At 39.6% G+C, this 14,679-nt stretch overlaps 1 long non-coding RNA gene across 1 annotated transcript; it reads right to left on the bottom strand.

Annotated features, from left to right (window-relative positions):
- Positions 1–201: 201 nt before the first annotated feature.
- Positions 202–5,848, bottom strand: LOC114064173. The gene is made up of 3 exons (XR_003572698.1): positions 5,619–5,848; positions 447–613; positions 202–351 (listed from the first exon to the last, which is right to left on the bottom strand). It is a non-coding gene; the product is annotated as an uncharacterized LOC114064173 (long non-coding RNA).
- Positions 5,849–14,679: the final 8,831 nt, after the last annotated feature.

The raw sequence follows: 14,679 nt of genomic DNA, 5'->3' as shown, positions 1-14,679 counted from the left end.
TCCAAGTCAGCGCGTACCGCTGCTCCTCTGGGCTCAGTTCCACTCAGGTGTCTGCACTGCTGTTTCTATGGCTCTGCTGTGCAGTTGATCCAGCAGTATGGCTGAATCCCGGTTCTGTCCTGTAAATGCATTCCCAAGAAAATGAGATGGAGACCGGCAGTGGTAACAGGCGGACCGAGTCTTCAGGGGTTGATCTTGACAGATCCCCTGCTGAAGAAAGTGAGGCAAACTGGTGCACGTCCTATGGGACACCCAGCTTTTCCTCTGCAAGCCATGGTACCCAGTGATGATGTGGGTGGTACAGAAAAGCAACCTGGCCATGCCCACACAGCACTAAGCTCCACCCTCTCTCTGCAATCAGGACAAAATGAGAAATTGTTCCCTAGATTTTAAGTATATTACCTTTCATTTACACAGTTAGAATTGGTCTCTTTTCTGTTACTTACCTCTTTGAGATTGTTTCATTAACAACATCACTCTGAGTTGATGCTTTCACTCAGTAAAACCAGTTGCAATCTTTTTTTTTCTGTTGACTTTATAGGTTTCTCCTATCCCTTTTCTCATTTAAGAATAACTTTTTATTAATCATCTTGTTGAGTACTTTATGGAAGTTCTAAAAGATAAGGTGACAGTAAAACAGTCCATCTTCTCTAAGAAAGATGAAAGGTCAATTCAATACTATTTTGCAAATGCACATCAAGCCTTTTTCATTTGACTCAATTCGTATAATAATTATTTCCTTTAAGATTTATTTTAATTGAATAGCCAAGGTCACTCTGAAAGTCCCGTAGCTGCCTCAGTCATTTGCTTTCCTTCCCATTCAAACAATATTACTGAATATCAATACAGTTTTTTTCTTCAAGCCCCTATTTGTTCCATACTGGTTTGTCAAGAAAAAAAAAACTATCGCTACTCTCTAGAGTAGAATAGAATCATTTAGGTTGGAAAGTACTTCTAAGATCATCTAGCCCAATCACTAACCAAGTACTGCAAAGTTTGCCACTGAGCTATGCGCCATCTCCACACTTCTTTTAAATTATCTCCAGGGCTTGTGACTCCACCACTTCACTGGGCAGCCTGTTCCAATGCATGACCCTCCTTTCAGTGAAGAATTTTCTCCTAATATCCAATCTAAACCCCTCCTGGAGCAACTTGAGGCCATTTCCTCTTGTTCTATCACTTGCTATTTGGGAGAAGAGATTGATACCTCCCTCCCCACCCCTTTATTACAGCCTCCTTTCAGGCAGTTGAAGAGGCGAATAAGGTCTCCCCTCATTCTCCTTTTCTCCAGGATAAATAAACCCCGCCTCCTTGGCTGCTCCTCATAATGCTTGTTCTCCAGGTCCTTCGTCAGCTCCACTGCCCTTCTTTGGGCATACTCTAGCACCTCAATGTCTTTTTTGTAGTGAGAAAAGCAGAATTGAGGTGCAGTCTCACCATTCCCAAACATAGACAGATGACCACTGCTGTAGTCCTGCTGGCCACACTATTTCTGATACAAACCACAATTCCACTAGCCTCCATGGCCACCTGGGAGGAAAGCTGATTCATGTTCAGCCAGCTGTTGACCAGCACCCCCAGATTCTTTTCTGTTGGACAACTTTCCCGCCACTTTTCTCCCAGTCTGTAGAGATGCATGGGATTGTTGTGACCCAAGTGCAGGACTCAGCACTTGACTTTATTGAACCTCATATCATGTACCTTAGCCCATCAAGACAACCTATCCAGATCCCTCCTACCTTCCAGCAAATCAACACTGCCACCCAACTTGGTTACATCTGCAAACTGACCAAACTCACACTCCATCCCCTCATCCAGATCATTGATAAAGATATTAAACAGGACTGAACCCTAGGGAACACCACTAGTGACTGGTTGCCATCTGGGTTTAACTCCATTCACCACCACTCTCAGGGCCTGTCCATTCAGTATCCAGTTGTTTACCCAGTGAAGAGTTTACCCATCAAAACCATAAGTAGCCAGTTTCTCCAAGACAATGCTGTGGGAAACAGTATTAAGGGTATAACACACAGATAGTATAGAAATGCCAAAAATTATGTTTCACCATTGTTCTGCCTGTCAAAAACTTCCTACCAAAAATTCTCTGTCAGCTCTTTGCCCTAAGTTCTCACCAGGACTTCCCACGGGACTTTTCCTGCCAAAAGATCCCGCCATTGTTTAAGGTTATCATATCTCCTTGGACATTTGAACTGGCTACATGCCAAGAAACCATGTACAACCTCCTTTAAACACTATAAAACTTGAGGACAAAAAGTTTTTGGAAAATCAGGGAAGAGGAAAGGGAGAGAGAACTGGTTGCCATAGGAGTCTCTCCTTACTTCTCCTCCCCTTTTCTGCACCCCTGCACACTGCCTGCCTGCCATGGGAGACTGAGACTCTGACAGCCTGGAGAGAACTGAGACCCCTGTGCCACATGCATGAGTTATGTCTTACCCTTCCAGCCTCACTATATTTCTGGGGACCAGGGAGCTGCAGCTGAAATGAGACCCTGCACGGCCTGGGACACAGCTCGGTGTGAGCAGTGAAACCACACATCCTACATTCCAGAGAACTAAAACTGTTAAATATTCGAATCTGAAGTTCTTTCTTCAATATTTAAGCAGACTGCAACAAAGAGCTTTACTAAGGTCCAGGTAGACAACATCCACAGCCTTTCCCTCATCTGCTGACTGGGTCTTAATGTACAAGGAGACCAGGTTAGTCAAACAGGACCTGCCATTCCTAAACCCATGCTGTGTGGGCTGATCATCTGGTTGTCCTGTATGTACCATGAGATGAACTGCTGCATAATCTTCCTCAGAATGAAGGCCCGGCTGAAAGACCTGTAGTTCCTCAGATCCTCCTTACAGCCTTTCTTGTAGATGGGCATCACATTTGTCAACTTTCAGTCGACTGGAACCTCCGCGGTTAGCCAGGACTGCTGGTAAATTGGTAACAGCATCAAGCCTGATGGAGTTCAAGAAGTGTTTGGACAATGCTCTCAGACACATGGTGTGACTCTTGGGGATGGTCCTGTGCAGGGCCAGGTGTTGGACTCAGTGATCCTTGTGGGTCCCTTTCAACTGGACTTATTCTGTGATTTTGTGATTCTTTACATGATGGAAAGTGGCTCAATGACCACCTCCACCAGCTCTCTCACTTCCCCCGGATGGATCCCATTCATCCCCTTAGACTTGTGCATGTCTATGTGGTGTTGCAGGTTCCTTACCTTTTCCTCTGGATTATGGGTGTTTTACTCTACTCCCTGTACCTATCTCCCAACTCAGGAGGTTGGGTACCCTGAGAATTATTTGTCTTACTATTAGCAAGAAGGCATTAACAACATCATCCTTTTCTTCATCCTTTGTCATTATGTTTCCTCCTCCATACAATAAAAGATGCAGATTTTCCAAGACCCTCTTTTGGTCATTGATGTATTTGTAGAAATATTTTGCATTGTCTGTTATGACAGTGGCCAGATTAAGTTGTAGTTGGGCTTTTGCCATTCTAATTTTCTCTCTACATAAACTCGTGAGACCCTTTTAGTCCTCCTGAGTGAACCATCCCTTCCTCCAAAGGTCATAAACTTGCCTTTTTTTTCTTTTGAGTTCCTGCCAGAAGTATTTCTTAAGCCAGTTAATCTTCCCCACCAGCTTGTCTTCTGGCACATATGACTTTAGGAATTGCTACTTGAAGGACATCCAGCCTTGTTGGATTCTTTTTGCACTTCAGGACTGTCTCCCAAGGGATTCTGTCAACTGGGATGCTAAACAGGCCAAAGTCTGCCCTCAGGAAATCCAAGCTGGCAGTTTTGTTGTCTCCTTACTTCTCAAAGAACCGAAGATTCTATCATTACATGATCACTGTGTCCAAGATAGCCTCTAATCATCACATCGCCCCCAAGTCTTTCTCTGTTCACAAACAGGTCCAGTAGCACACCTTCCCTGCTGGGCTCACAAAACAGCTGTGTCAGATGTTTTCCTCTGCCCTTGAAATATGAATTCCTCGGAGTTTTGGTAGGTCTGATTTAGAGAAATTCAAGCGTCTTTTACCATTAATTTGTTAGTATCTCATTCAAGCTGATTTTGTAATAACTATACACAGACAATATTACCAGGGTAAACTTTAATCTGTAGGGTAGGGTGTTTGTAAGATGTTAACTTACTTTATGATAAAAAATTGAGTTACAACCCACTTCTATGTGATCTGCTTATAAAGTTGTTTTATAACTTTCCCATGTTATACACTCTACCACCCATTATTTTATTAAAGTTATCAAAAAGAATTGCATTAGTTTTGATGACAAGAGACATGACTCTCTCCAGCACCTTTTTGTGACCAATATATAGTGGAGAAATAACTACCAATATTTCAACATTTTTACAATTTCTCGTACCGTTAATCTCTCTAGTAAAATATAGAAGTCTGTATTTATTTTTAACCCTTGAGGCTTGTGGAGAACTCTCATAAGACCAACAAAGTAAAATTGCTTCTATAACTTTTCCCCAAAGAAACTTTGAGAAAAATAAGTTTCTTTTTACTCCATGCTGTCTGATTTTATTTCTTTACAATTTATCATTTCATTAACCAACAGTGTTATCCTACCATCCTAGGTTTCATTATTCATTCCTGAGTATTCCATAGCTTTAAATAAGGGTGTTCCAGTCATGTTATTAAATACTGTAGTCAGCAATAAAAGTACATAAATTGATGGGAAATATGCACAGAATGAAAACCTAGTGGTTAGAACTGGTCAAAATTAGTAAAGCTACAAAGTAGTTGAAAGAAACTATAGTTTGGGGATATGAAGGCATGTATAATTACAGGAAGAAATAATTTAACAAACAAAAAAGTTGAGTTCATAAAAGAACCACTCAAGCACAGCCTATGTAATGCATTAAGAAGAACAAATTCAGAAATTACTTCTGTATTGATATATAGCAGTTGTTTTACAGATGTAATTGTTTGTTGGTTATGGTCTTTTCCTTAAATCTACCCTCAATTATCTTTTAACCTAGACTTCATAAAGAAAATAACAGAGAAATTAAAAAAAAAAAATGCAATTTACCTGAAAATACAATAGCTTCTTCAACACAGTTTAGGCAGGAATGGATTATTTTTACCCCAAAGTCATATTTTAATTCAGAACTAACAGGATTAAATCAGGAATCACTTGATTAAATGTGTTTGTTTCTGTGATGCTTAGACTTTAACAACCCTTAACTTAGACCTTAACAACCCACTGAATATCAAAAACACTGATGCTTAGACCTTAACAACCCACTGAATATCAAAAACATCAGTGTCCATCAGGGCCTGGGATGGCTCTTCAGACACCTGGCATCATTTCGAACCACAGGTATAGCCCAGACACACTTAATTTTCAAAACAGATGTTATAAACATTTCATCATCTCATTTTATAACACCAGTAATCTAACCCTTGATCTGGGTTTCCCTAACTCAGCTCAGAGCCTACATTTCCAGGTTCAGTTCCACAAATCTGTTGCTACCTGATCTTGATAGGTGCATTTCTACCACGCTTCTGCTGCATCTACCATTGCTGACCAGCTCAGCTCTGCTGCCTGGACCACTTCCTCCCATTCCTTCTCTACTGACCTTGGTGTCTGTATAGTTGTTCACATGTTCTCACTCTACTCTTTTCTGGCTGCAATTTCATCTGCACAATATCTTTCTTTCCTTCTTAAAGATAGTAATATGGAGGTGTTACTATCATTCCTGATTTGCTTGGCATTAGTCAGCAGCAGGTCCATCCTGGAGTCAGCTGGCATTGACTCTGCCACACATGGGGGAAACTTCTGGCAACTTCTCACAGAATTCACCCCTGTAGCCCCGCTTCTACCAAAACCAGGCCATGTAGACCCAATGCAATGGTCCAATAAAGCCACAAAAGAATTTTAATTAGGTGTAGTGTTGTATATGTCCTGTATAAAATACTATTATATAATGATAAGATCTATGGCCTAAACTTTTATATGCAAAGAAATGGTGGTAGTGACATTCAGGCTGAAAAACAGATGCATCACAAACTAGACTATTCTAGAACTAGGCTTAAAGTTGGTGTGAATAGTGGACAGTACAGTAGTGATGTCCCTGGACATCAAAGGAAAAATAAAAAGCAGAAACAGAGACCATGCAGCTCCCTCACATACTCCATGCCCATGGAAGAAATAAATTGAAACTTCCTTTCTCTCTCTTCTAAACAAAAATCTCCCACAATTTAAAAGCCAACAGAGATTTCCTCTTCTATGTTCAAGGGCATAGTGATAAAGCCCTTAATTTTCCCATGAAGTGTTCAGCAAGTCATTATCTGAACTTGTACAGAGTATGCAAGACATATTATTGTTTTTGATCTGGTTAAAATTTTTCTTCTTCTCTGTCTTTGAAACTCTATTTGCAAAGTAAACAAAAGCAATTTCAAAGGGAGTAGGAAAATTCAAGTTTTCTCCTCCCACTTGTAAGGTCAGTTATAGTTTGACTATACTGTACTAGAAAAATTATTGTTTGAATGACACTTTCCACATGCAGTACCAATTGTGAACTAATATTTTCTCTGCCAGGAAATCTGCAGGCATTTAGGGAAACAGGATTTTTTTCTGTAATAAATTAGGCATACTCATGAATTTTAAAAGGAGCAAGTCTTTATGTTTGAGGAATGAAGGACTGCAGTGAGTAATTCAGGAAATACAATATAACTTAGCCTTATTATATTTTTTCATTTGCTAATTAGCTTAGAGAGAAGATTTACACTTTGGCCAAAATATATTTGTCTTTGGGTTAATATGGAAGGTACATAAATTACCTACCTGGTATTCAGTCCTACAGTGGAAGATAAAAGTGCTTTTCCCGCACTTTGTATTTTTCAGGAAATTAGATACTTTTTAAAAATTATTATTCATATTAATTTATATGTTAGATTTATAGAGAGGTTCAAGATGTTGGTGAATTTCAACTGTTAACACTGATAATTTAAATAAAAGGTGTTATCTAAATTACACTAATCTTAAGTGTTTCTTATGACACTTTCCTCACATGTGGGGAAGAATATAGCTGAACATAAAACTGAACATATAGCTGCTCTATTAGAGCAGGAAAGACACTGTAAAAAAAGAGTGTAGAGTGAGTCTCCAAATACCTACGATTAACACCATTTTGTGGATGCTTAGTGCTATGTATCCTTTTCAAGTCTTATCATTCCGCAGAGTTAATAACATATTCAACGACTATTGTAAACCATTTTTATTGCTTAAATATTCAATGGTGCCGAAAGTACCTTTGACTTGTTCATGTCGTATACTTATAAGATGAATATGATACTTGAGTCATGCTTAAATCCACAATATAACCATAAAAGATGAAGAAAAGCATGTAATTTTGTCAAGACTGTCACTCCTTCAGCTACGTCTGCTTCTGCCTTGCTAAAGTTCTAGTTTCCATTTTGAAGAAAAGCATTCTGATTTTTTATTCACTGCCCATGTTCTTGGTCTTACTAGCACTCCAAGTCCAGCCTACTCAAGTTGCCACCGCAACAACTGTCTTAAATAATGACTGTTCTGTGCAGAAAATGTAACCCCAGGAGACTGTAGCATTTCAAGGTGTTTATTTTCATTTATTCTTGTTTACCACAAAGGTAACTCTTGTAGATATAATGGATTCAAGGCTAGTTCGGGATACAGTTTAATATTTATCATTATTTTACTGTAGCAGACCTACTTATTTTTAGCATTTATCGCCCTTTTTTCATTTCCGTTCTGGATGAAGCGGAGTTAGTTTAACTCTACATTAACTGATAAAATTTTTAATATTTCCTTTATGTTTAGAATAAAAACAATAAACCTTTTAAAGTAATAATTCAATATATTGACAAAGAATATTACTAAGTAGTCAGGCAAGCTATTTTAGTCCTTTAATTCCCACGATTTAAATGTGTTTATTTGACATTTCATCTGGATCAGGTACTTTATATTACTAATCTTCTGAAGCACTTTGGAAACTTAAATTAAGTGAATTTACTTAAATTCAATTAGTAATTTATTTACAATATAGCATACTCACTTCTAATACAGGTGAATTAATAAATTTCTCGTAGTAACTAGTAAAATTATATTTCTTGCCCTTCAGATCTTCCTACTTGGTGCTTAAATTTATCACTGTCTGCATCTTTTTTCTTCTGAACATGAGTGTGTGCCAGTGTAACATTATTCCAGCTGTTAGTTGGCTATACCTTCACAGATCTCAAATAAAGGTGCTTCTAGTGTGCACATTATTTGCTTAGCCTTGATATAACTCCAAGCTCTTCTCACTCTGTGTTGTTACAAATTTCTGCATGAGGGTAGATCACTCTTATGTTTTGAGGAGGTTGTCCTTGAAGATCAACAAGTTATCATGGACCATTATACCCTTAAGAGAGTGTATAAGAGAGCCCCTGGGAGGAGAACACCGCCCAGGGGAAGCTGCTGGCTGGTTCCCAAGTCTGCTGCCCTGAAGGCTCTTTATTCTTCTATTTACCTTTTCTATTTACTTCAGAATTTCAAGTTGTACAATGACGTGGTTATAGCAGCAAAGGCTATCACTGATCTTCAAACCCTTGACCATTTTCTTTATTCATGAACAGTAGATGCAGCAGACCACCTTTTCTAGTTTGGCCATCCAGCACCTGCATCAAAAATTGATCCTGACAAACTCCAGAAATCTGAGCCTCTCCAAGTTTTCCTTTCAGCGAACGTCAGGTAAAGCCCTCCATGATATCCAGGATCTATGAGACTGTTTAAAGGAGGCATTGTCCTCCTGTTCTCAACTCTCAGTGTTGCAAATGTTGACTTCATTTACCCCCTTTTGGCCTTCACTTTGATGACATTACATAAGCTCCCAACTTGCCTGTTGCCCACTTCACAGCACAAGGTTCATTGCATTTGTGTTGGGTTGATAAGCCCCTACCCAGTTGCTCACTCACTCACCCACAGTGTGATAGGACAGAGGGTCAGAAGGGTAAAAGCAGTAGAAACTGGTGGGTTGAGATAAAAGTCAAACCTGCACATGCAAACAAAGCAAAATAAGGAATTCATTAGCTACTTTCCAGTGGCAGGCAGATATCCAGCCATTTCCGAGTTAGGAAGACCAGCAACATAATTGTGAACCCACTTGCCTTCTCCATTCCCTGAGCTTTGATTGCTGAGCACGAAATCATATAGTATAGAGAATCATTTTGACCCGTTCAGGTCAATTGTCCTGGATTTATCACCCTAAAAATTCTTGTGCATCCCCAGCCTACTTACTGGTGGGGAAAAGCCTTGGCACTGTGCAAATGCTGTTTATCAACAGCTGAAACACTGGAGGAGTTGTCATCATTGCTTTAGTCACAAATCCAAAATATAGCATCAGACAGGCTTTTATGTAGGGAAACTACCTCCTAAGCATACCCAATTTAGCTTTGAGATGACATCAGCTGTGCTGCCAGATCTCTCAGATTATAGTTGTACAGTGCTGCACCAATGCTTATTTTCTCTTCACTGCCCACACTGTATATTTTGTGCAATGATATTTGAGATGGAACTCTATTCATAAATTATAGGACGAATTGTGGGAATGTCTCCATCTCATACTCTCAACCTTGTCTCTACACTTAGTCTCTGAGGTTCCTAGTTCAAAACCTTCCTCAGCTGGTACGCAGACTAATTTGTGAAGATGCTGTCACTCCACTTTGCCAGAAGGATCCCAAAAAGATCCAGTAGCACAGCTTGACATACCAGATAGATATTGATGTGCAGAATGCATCCCTTACTACTTGAGCTTTCCCCAGAAGGATCAGGGAAAACACAACCTGGACCCTATTGCCTTTCATTGCGTCACATCCAATAACCCAATCAATGTCTTCCTCCTGATGCTCCCATAAATGGGTAGCAAATCATTATTTATCATTATTACATTGTATTAACATAATGTATATGAACTCCAGTGGTGGGTATTATGTTAATCAGTGCATATCAAAAGTTCAAAGCTGATAGCCTGGTCTAAGAGAAGACAATTAGAATAAAGATAGGTGAGAATATATAGCGATGCAATAGAGAACAACTCATCACTATAATACATGTTGATCATAGCACATAGAACAACTGGAAATACTGCAAATTGTTTGTTTCTTTGTTTTATGATAAAAAAGTTATGAGAAACAATTTGAAAGACATAGATGGGGAAACCTATTCAAAAGTGGAGGGTACCGTGCAAGGAAAAAGGAAGAATTTGCGTGGTTGAATTATATGCATACAGGAAAAAGGACTCCTCCCTATAAATTAAAGGAGACTGAGAGATGGACAAAAAGATGACACTAAGCTAAGAAGAATATTGAAGCTTTATTGACTATAGGGGACATATCAGTGAATGGTTCCAGTGGAAGTTTTAACTTCCCCAGAGTAACAGATCAAGAACAAAATATTTACAGCAGTATTCTGAGTGAGTGTTCATGGGCAAAATTTTATTTACTATAACTGTAGAAAACATGTTACAGTGTTACCAGTCAGGAGAAACATTATGAATGATAAGTTTAATTATATATATTTTCAAGTTTTATCATCAAGGATCATTTTTTGGACAAAAAATTCTGTAGCAGCATGCAAACTAGCACATTTTTGCTGCATTATTAAAAAATAAGCATAACTGCCCTTCAAATTAAGTAGCTACACAGTCTTGAGTTATTCACAGAAAAGTAGAGATTTTTACAATTATTATTTATGAATAGTAAATATGATTTCATAATTAAAAAAACCCTGGAAAATGTCAGTGTTTTAAAAACTTTGGCACAAAAATAACAGCATGTTGGAGGTAGTTGCAAGGAATTACTTTTTTTATACATTGTGATGGAGTTCCAGCAGCATGTAGCGAAAAGAGTTTATTTTTGTGTCAATGATCTTTGTGATAATGGTGATAGCAGAAGTTTCAGTCTGACTTCTACTTTTTGTGTATATAGGCTGCTAGAGAAACCTATTCATCAGCAGTCAAGACTTTTGACTCTTCTACCCCAGCAATCAGCAAACTCTGAACAAGAGGTAACAAACCCCCACAGACTACTGTATGGAATAGAGAGACTTAATAGCATCTCTGTAGACTCTTAAAACCATGGATATGTGAACAGTGATTTAGAAGCAACCTATCTAAAGAAAACAGAAAATGTCTGAGGGAAGTCCAAACTATCAGCTTTCCAGAAGTCAGTGAGCCACTAAGTATTAGACCTTTGTGGGAAGGGACCTGCACTTATCTGCAGATATGTAATTTGAAATACATGTTTTGGTGTGCTTTATCACATTGATGGCATTTTCAGTAACTTTACTGTGTTTGCGATCCCCCATGTGACAAGACGCAGCACAGCAAAGGAAGATGAGGTCTTGGCAACCTAATTCAGCATGTCTGGAGAGCATGAAAACAACATAAAGCCTTTCTTCTAAAGATGATGATTATTTCTGTATTCACAGATATGGTCTTGAATGTAGCTAGGTGGGTGAATATGATAGGTGCAGATTTTGTATTGTGTGTTTGCACTTCAACTTGGGCAGCATTTGGGTGTTGTTACATTTAAAGAAAACCTATAAAATATGTTTACTAATGCAACAATTTTGCTAGTGTGATGATGTTTAGTGCATGGCTAGTTCCAGCAGCTCCAGCGGCTCCAGCGCAGGGCACAGCTGAGCCCCTCAGCCAAAGGCGGGAGGACGGGTGAGAGCCCTGGGGAAAGCCTAGGGAGGGCAAAATGCTGCCCGGCAGCCAGGGCTGAGGGAGGGGAACAGGGTGAGAAACAGCCCTGTGAGCCCCGAGGACAGACAAGGTAGAGGAGAGAAGGGGAGGAGAGAACTCAGTGTCTCACGGACAGCTCTGCGGCCCTGGCAGAGACCCCGGTGGGGCAGGTGTTTCCCTGTGTCCCATGGGAAGATCCCAGGCTGGAGTAAGGAAAAGTGTGAGGAGGAAGGAGTGGCAGAGAGGAGGTGTTATGAACTGACTGGAGCCCCCATTCTTCATCCACTTGTGCTGCTTGGGGTGAGAGGCAGTGTAGTCAGTAATGGAGGAATGAAAGCGAGTCTGAGAAAAAGTGCTGGGGAAAGGTTTTGGCTTTCTTTTTCTCAATATGCTGTTTTTTATATATTTAGCAATAAATTAAATAAACTTTACCCAAGTGGGTCTGTTTTGCTCATGATAGTAATAAGTAAGTCATGTCCCTGTCTTTATCTCAAGTTATTAATTTTCCCTCTTATTTCCTCCCTCTTTTGAGAAGAATCTTTTGATCCTGGGGGGTGAGAGAACCAGGGGATCTGGCATCCAGCCAACCAGTCAACCAAATACTCAGGTTCCAGATAATCAGGAAACAGCTGCACAATAAAAATATAATGTATTTAAAATTACTTGTTAAAACTGCCTTCTGATCACACTCTACCTAAATCTATTTAGAATCAACACCTGGATTCAGTTTTGTTTTTTTCTTTTATCTTAAGTAGCTCATTAATAAAATAGGCAAAGTGTATTATCCACAAAATATAGCCATTTCTTTCTCTATGAAATACCTAAGAATTCATTTAGTTTGATTTTTCTTAGCTGATTTGAAGTAAATTAACACTGTAATAAACTACATTAAATCACAGATCAATTTTAAATCACGGAATAGTCTGACTTGGAAGGAATCACAATGATGAATACTAACTAGTCAAAATATTGGATGTCGTTAGGCTTGGCTGAAGAAAAAAACATGATAATGGCATGGAATTGGACAAATTCACTAATATAAGTTCTTTTACCTTGTCTTCAAGCCTGTCTTTTCTTATTCACCTTTCCAAGTGTCCACTCTGTTGTAAGGTCCCTCCTTTATCATTTTGTCTTAGAAAGAGACACCAAATATTCTCTGTAGCTAGGGAAGAAAATACAATTTTTAGTTATTTTTAAGTTGAAGCCTCGTTGTAATATGCTAATGTTGGAACATAATGACAAATGGTGCCTGTAGCAGCTGCCTTCCTCAGCGGTTGTTCTGAGCTACGTAGATTATTCTGACACACGTCAGCTCTGTGTTCTGGCTCCATACCCTAGACTACCAAAACAGTTAGGTATATATTTGACAATCAGCATCTGCTCAAGTCTTGAAGATTTAACTTTAAAAGACTACCTTATGAAAACTATAGCAAGGATATGATCTGCTTAAGACTATGAACAAAAAGCTTCGGGCTTGCCTGAGTACAGACCATCTTGGCTGTTCCTGACACCTAGGCTAGCTAGATTAAAGCTAAAGTGATTTTGCCCATAGAAGCTAAAAGCAGACCTTTATTTGATTTGTTCAAAAGGAACTGAGTATGAAGAAGTGCTTTACTGACTAGGGACTGATAAAAAATGGACTTCAGAATTAAAAAATAGACAAATGCCAGAGACTCCTCCAGAAGACTGCAAAACAGTGATTAAATTATTTAAATTTTGCAAGAAAACTTTATCCTTCTATCTCCACAACCACAACCACAATTTTACCATTGTACATTAGTTTTGATAGACAGGCAGTGCATGGAAGATACTCACATCATATGAGTACCACAATTGGGTTGTAGCTGGACAACTGGTGATGCTACTGCTTGAAGGAATGTCAGCAGTTGTAACTGTCATCCAATCTCGACCCTCTGAATTCTATCTCTATTTTGTGTGTAGCACATCTGTGGGGCTGTATACTAAAGTGTCTGGGGAAAGTTAAATTGCTGCTAATATCTATACAACCTTCAGAAAAACAAGTTCTCAAAATAGCTTGGTAATATAATTTACCATGTTAATTCTACCAGTAGTGCAGGCAACATTAAAAAAGTTTAATATGCAGCTACTGAACCAGAGTATATCTTGGAATCACAGTTTCTTCTGTGAAATTCACACTACTTTGTACTAGAGATTCAGCACATAGCATTTCATGGAGTTGCACTTCACCTTTTCCAGCAGGTTCCTCTGCTCCCCACAGTATTTATAATAGATTTTATTGCAGGAGTGCCCTCGCTTAAATCCTTATGTTCTCATATGTGATATTATTTCCAATGAAGATTCTCATAGACAAGCTCTGGGCAGGACAAATGAATGGTCAAGTGGATTGAGAATTGGCCAAATGGCAGAGCTCAGAGGGTTGTGATGGTTGGCAGAATCTGGTTGGAAGGTTGTCACTAGCGATGTCCCCTTGGATGAAAGGTCAGATGCCTCCTGAGCTAGTTCCCTCGTGACACTGGGAGGAGTGGCCAATACCTCAGAGGACTGTGCTGCCCTTCAGAAGGACCTCAACAGGTTGCAGAGGTGGGAAGAGAAGAAATGCCTGAAATTCAACAAAGGCAAATGCAGGGGGCTGAACCTGGGGAAAAATAACTTTATGCATAAGGACTGGGGACTGACCTGCTGGAAAGCAGTTCTGCAGAGAAGGACCTGAGGGTTCTGGTGGACAAGTTGTCCATGAGCCAGCAATGTATCCTTGTGGCCAAGAAGTCTAATGATATCCCAGGGTGTACAAGGAAGACCACTGCCAGCAGTTCGAGGGAGGTGATCCTTCCCCTCTACTCAGCCCTATTGAGGTCACATCTGGAGTGCTGGGTCCAATTCTGGGCTCCTCAGTACAAGAGAGACATGGAGCTCCTGGAGTAGGTCCAGTGGAGGGCTGCAAAGATTATCACAG

The sequence above is a fragment of the Empidonax traillii genome, unplaced genomic scaffold (assembly GCF_003031625.1).
Source record: "Empidonax traillii isolate 1590-97213 ecotype Southwest subspecies unplaced genomic scaffold, ASM303162v1 scaffold522:size797397, whole genome shotgun sequence".
Lineage (NCBI taxonomy): Eukaryota > Metazoa > Chordata > Aves > Passeriformes > Tyrannidae > Empidonax > Empidonax traillii.
Note: the sequence above shows the minus strand (reverse complement) of the source record. Positions and strands in the feature narration are given on the sequence as shown.